General features: G+C 39.4%; 1 long non-coding RNA gene across 1 annotated transcript; it reads right to left on the reverse strand.

Moving 5' to 3' along the window:
* Positions 1-1,235: 1,235 nt before the first annotated feature.
* Positions 1,236-4,882, reverse strand: LOC134466353 (uncharacterized). The gene is made up of 6 exons (XR_010038281.1): positions 4,804-4,882; positions 4,060-4,169; positions 3,465-3,547; positions 2,788-2,886; positions 1,843-1,881; positions 1,236-1,312 (listed from the first exon to the last, which is right to left on the reverse strand). It is a non-coding gene; the product is annotated as an uncharacterized LOC134466353 (long non-coding RNA).
* Positions 4,883-6,204: the final 1,322 nt, after the last annotated feature.

Raw genomic sequence — 6,204 nt, forward strand, 5'->3', positions numbered from 1 at the left:
AAATGCGATCATCAACTAAATGTTGACTATGACAGACAAAGCAAGCAATACACTGGATTACATTAACTTGCTTTTCGTTTTTACCTGCAATTATAATAACTGTTCCCTATAACTAAACAACGGTAAAATTGGTGCAAGCTTGCAAGAGGTTGGATGTATATTAATTTGCTACAAAGATTAGGCCTATAAAAGAAGACAATTTGTTCCCCTCTGTAGGCCTATTATCTAGAGTGAAATAAAAGGGACACCAGTAGTTTCTCACCTTTATTTTGAATTCCCATATAGCCTATGCCATTCTAAATAGCCTAACCTGAAAGTAATGTACAATTCATAAAATAAATAAAATATAAAATCCCAGAAATGAAGAGGTGTTGAATCACATATGATTTTATTATTTATTTATATTGCACTTAGCTGACGCTTTCATTTATTCAAAGAGACTTACAACCATTGTTTTTCAGGGTATTGGTTACAGTCCCTGGAGCAATGCGGGGTTAGGTGCCTTGCTCAAGGGCACTTCAGCCATGGATGGAGATGTAGGGAGAGGTAAGGGGGGATTCGAACTGTCAACCCCTAGATTGAAAGACCAACTCTCTCACCACTAGGCCACGGCTGCTCCATTTTGCTACAAAGATTTAGGCTAAGAAAAATATAGTTTTTTTTTTTTTAGTCATCTAGGGTCAAATAAAGAGACACCAGTGGTTTACTTCTGACTATATATGGCAGGTAACTTTTGGCAGACTTACTGTATGGGGCGGCACATGGTCTTTATTTGGGCCAAATAGGCCTACTGTATGCCGATGTAAAAGTACACTTGCCATACATTTGCCAATAAATGCATCTTTGGAATGCTATAACATCCCATATCAGCCAAAAAGTTAATCATAATTTACATAGTTACTCATAAATTGAACAGAATAACTATGCAGTTGTTATTTATTTAGTAAGGTGCCATTTCCACGTAGCAGGATAATTTTACATGTGGATATTTTGTTCTCCTTTTTAAGCGGAAACACGACAAAATGGAATATTTTTGAGGCAGTTTTTTTTATATGGCTACGTGGAGATAGAAGGCCAATACCAATGCTTTTTCAGAAATAGTACAATACGTGGAAGCGGCTTCTAAATTCATCCTCACTGTTGTCCTAGTTTTCAAGGCTCATTGGTGGTGTTAATGTGCATAGGCATGGTGTGATGTGACGGTGGAAAAAGGAATGGATTGGGGGGGGTGGCGGGGTAGATCAGTTTATTTTCTCGTTGAGGACCCAGTGGCAGCAGAGGGGTTGAAGTACACGGGTAGTAATGTCAGCATCTGAAACAGCACAGAAGCAAGAGACAAACAGTACATAAAATAAAATAAAAAAAACAGCGACACTGCATAGCAACCATAGACACACAGCTGCACATGTATTATATTCCTACAGCAGGGGTGGGGAACCTATGTCTCAAGGGACTCCGAGTTTCACCGGGCCCCCGACATAATTTCAATGTTATGCAGCTTCACATGAAATAAAACACATTTTGTAAATGAATCTTAGAAATAACATTTGCAATACAATTAAGTTATATTCAGGTGACAATGAGAAGGTGGGGTCTGTTTTGAAGCTGGCAGCCTTCAATATAGGCCTTACCTGCAGGGGGAAATCCTGATTTGTGTTCACAGTGCAAAATAACATACAAACTACTTAAGTGTGGATCCAAAAGTATAGATAGATAAAAGTATAGATAGATAATTCCCACAAGGTGAGTGCTCTGAAAATGAGATGAAAAGCGAATGACCCCTTTTGCAATTTTACAACTGTGGGTGACAGATGGGAGAAGTTGGTAGCTGAATGCACTTACCAAAGCAAAAAGGTCCAAAAGTTCCCACATGAGGAAATACTGAAACAATACAAATGAGCAGGAATTAATAGGGTTATTAGTGTGAGTGTGTGTGTGTTATAATATATACAGTACATGTAACACACACCTCTTTAAAATGATGGACTCTATTATTGCAAGTCTGATTCTTAAGCAAATACATCAATTTACATCACTTCGAATTGTAAGTATATACAATTACATATATATTAAAAAAAAACAGAGGCATCGCATAGCACCAATAGACACACAGACATGCATTTTTTTTCCAGATCCAAGGAAAACAAAGAAACCAAAAGCTATACACTACTGGTCAAAAGTTTGGGGTCACCACACTTTCCTCTGACAGTTAAGCTTATTCCTTTTCAATGTCAGTTCTGGTATAAAATCAGTGTATAGCGTTATTGTTCCCTGAAATGAATGCATGCAACAAATAAGCGATTTGACATTGGAAAAAGCAACTGCTGAATGGATTTACTTGTATAGACAATGCATAGAATAGACCAAATATGTATCACTAACTTCTGACTGAAGGTTACCCCAAACTTTTGAACGGTAGTGTATATGTATTCAATGCAATACACGTTTGTTACTTGCTCTTAAAGGGCCAAATGGTTAGCTTAATCCAATGCCCTTTTAAGTGCAGGTGTTTAATCTTGCACTGTGGTTTGGGCTGACAATTTCTATAGGTAGGCACTGCAGACCCAAACCTAGGAATGGTAGCATCGCATCTGCTGTGCTGTGCTGAGTCAAAGTAATTCATAAGCCTACTGGTTGTGTTTTCCATGCCCAACACTTTGATGGCCTGCAATTTATTCAGATGTGTTCTACAACTTTTTGATGAAACTTCCATTTTACATTTGATACCACAAACTAGGCTTACTTGTTGTGCTGTGTGGATTTTTGTTGAGCAGGGATCTCACTTACCAATTAGCATGTTTTCCTCTTGTTACCAGCATCAGTCTGAACCTGACTGGACACCTGTGCACGTCACCATATGTGAACTCTGAGGGCAAGTGTAGAAGCCTGGCAAATAAAGACAGGAATAAGTCGGTCTCAGTATCACTGTGCAACTACATTCACAATGTAATATGTTGGTTTAGTTGAATTCTGTCCATCACAATTTAATATTATGGTTTACATTTAGGCATACAACTTTCACAATGCCATATTAGTTACATTTAGCTAGCTAGTGTCCTATTTGGTAAGGACATGTACAAGCGATGTAGGCTGTACAGCAGGGGTGGGCAACTTTCATTATAAGGTGGGCCAACATTTTTAATTACCACAATCAGTGGGCCACATCACCACGCACTTGAGAGAATTTACAAAAGGATACTTCACTTTTTCTTTATTTATACCTGAATGCTTACTATTGATTTATAGGGGGTTAAAAACTGTCCTTTTTCTCTTTTTTTTAAAGTGAGAAGTTGGGCTGCATGTGGCGCCCGAGCCTCCAGTTGCCCATCCCTGCTGTACAGTATCCTAACAGAAAGGCTCTCATAGTATTTCAAATAATGGTCTATATAAAAACTGGTTATAATAGGTACAGTGCAGCATAACCAGGGTTGAGGGGGTGGTTTCTTTTATTTCGTTGTACCTACAGAGTAGTTTAGCCATTGTCTGTGTGACACGTTCATGCTGCCACCTCCACAGCATCCTCTCCACAACCGCAGGGGCAAAACACCTGAAAACATAATAATGTAATCCTTTTTCAGTCCAAGATATAGACTAGACAATGAGTGACAGCATCACAATCAGGTATGCAAGTGTAGTGGACCCCCCATTTTTGTCTTTTTGTTATTCCCTTATTCTCACTCCCTGTCTTTTTGTTGTCCTGTCAGAAGTTGTCTTTTAGTTTAATTATGCTGTTGCACGTTTTCGCCAATAGATGGCATCATAGGACCAGCAATGAGTGCAGAGACCCTCTCTGGTGCAGTAGCCAGTGACTTCGGTCACATAAGAAGAACGAAACGTGGAAGTGACAGGCTTTGTTATGATACAGAAGGCAGCGGTGTCAGCTGTACAGTTATGCTGAGGAAAATGTAAATAAACAACGAACTCAGCGAAACTCTACACACTTGAGGACCTTATTCATTAAGTGTGCAACATAAGCATTCACGCAATAATGCCACCAGGTCACATTTAAGATTTAACTAGGAGTATTTTGTTATGGATCTTATGTAGTGATAGACTTACCATTTCTTGTTATGGCATATCTGGCCTATTCCCAAGAGAAGGCTGATGTCCCTGTCTGTTGATCTGATTTTGACGTCGGCAAGATGCTTCGTGCTGTCTGGGTTTCAAACCTAGTGGTGAAATGACAAGGGATTTTATGTAAACAAAATGCTTATTTCAGTAAGTGTACATACAGTAAACAGATCTAAGAAGTTCCCAGAGCACCCTACGATAGCTGGCATGGTTGGCACAAAGACCCAAAGAGCAAAATTGTCCCAAGATTGTCTTCCAAACAATTCCACTCCAAACATTTTCCTTCTGAAATAAACAATGTACATATCCAATCAAACCTCAATAGGCAGCTATCTCGTCAGGTCGGCCTTACCATAGACACACTATGGGCCTTACGAGTGGCCCGTCAATGTACAATCTCAAACGTCATCACCGTATAAGCCATGGCACAACACAAGCGGTTTTTTTTATATATAATAAACAAGATATCTCGGCACGTTTGCGCTAGTTATCTGAACACTGATTGTTAACGAATGCCCGAAATAGTGTAGAGCTAGCTGCCATTTATGTTATGCTAGCTAGGGTCAAGTCATCTCATCCAAACTAGCCACAGTAAGGGGGAAATTGCGCTTCAAATGAACGGGAATGACTCAAAACTTTAGAAATATATTGTTAGAATGTAGCGTATACAAGGTTAGTCTATGAGGTTAAATAGTTTTCTTACATATATGTTTTTATATCCCAGTTACGTACCTTATCTTCTGCACGAATCGAGGCCTCCTGTTTCATTGGCACGAATGAATGAAAAATCCTGTCAGGGAGCGGAGCAGTTACTGCAGCCTTTTGTTTACAGTTGTTACCAGGGCAACGCAGCTAGGACCCCAAAGCGACAGGTAAGGCAGAAGCGACAGATAAGGTGCCGACAGGGTCTTGTTCTCTCTGAAGTGCTGCTATTCCACAAAGCGACCGACTCGCCGAAAGTTAACCCGCTTATTATATGGATATACTTAAATGATTCACACATGCGGGGACATTTCTTTAGACATATTTAATGTTAAGATTGTTGCTGCGCAAAACAAAACATTGCCGTTGTGGAACACCGCTAGGCAACAGCTAGGTAGGCTAGCCAGGACAACAGGTGTTGTCTATCACAGCAGCTGATTAGAGTGACAAAAGACCGGACCCCCTGCGGAGTGATATGAAACATTCGCTTTAGCCACTGACTTGTATACAAGCCAGTGGCTTTAGCAGTGAACGTCTTGTTGCCATTGACAGCGGTAGCCAGGACAACGGGTGCTGTCTATCACAGCAGCTGATTAGAGTCTTGTTGAAAAGTCGCTTTAGCAGTGAAACGTCTTGTTGCCATTGACAGCGGTCTGTTATAGACCAACCCGTCCGTTATCGAAAAATAACAGACGTCCGAACGTTGGGGAGCCCCGTTGAAATGAATGGAGCATTCGACAGATGACGTCACAACCATATAATAAAATCAGATAATGACGTCATGGTTGCACTGTAAAAACATTATTGTAGTTTTTACAGTAACTTACTGGCAGCTGGATGCCAATAAATTACTGTAATATAATTTACAGTACCCTTACTGTATATTGGTTTACAGTACCAATCAGCACTACTGTTAATCCAGTTACAGTACCAATCTAAAGTACTGTATGTCAGTTTACAGTACCAATCCAAACTACTGTAAGGAGTACAGTACTTTACTGGCATCCAGCTGCCAGTAACATTCAAATTACTGTATATCAGTTTACAGTACCAATTCCAATTACTGTATATCGATTTACAGTACTGATCCAAATTATTGTAAGGAGTACAGTACTTTAATGGCATCCAGCTGCCAGTAACTTTTTCAACTACTGTAGTTTGTTTTACAGTATTTTTGTTGTATTTTACTTTACAACATTCCGCAAGAGAATGTCAGGGAGCTCTACAAAGGCATCACATTCTCCTATAATTCAGATATTCTAGTTACCAGTCAGATCAAAAACACATTAAAAAGTTTTTAAAAGCTACAAGGTAAAGAAATGCTGCAAATACAAAGAGATGCAATCAAAATGTTTAATTAAAACTGGTTAACAATTTAACAACATACTCCAGTAGGAAGGGGGTCCTGCTTCTCACAAATGCACAATCCAT

The sequence above is a fragment of the Engraulis encrasicolus genome, chromosome 16 (genome assembly GCF_034702125.1).
Source record: "Engraulis encrasicolus isolate BLACKSEA-1 chromosome 16, IST_EnEncr_1.0, whole genome shotgun sequence".
NCBI classification, from domain to species: domain Eukaryota; kingdom Metazoa; phylum Chordata; class Actinopteri; order Clupeiformes; family Engraulidae; genus Engraulis; species Engraulis encrasicolus.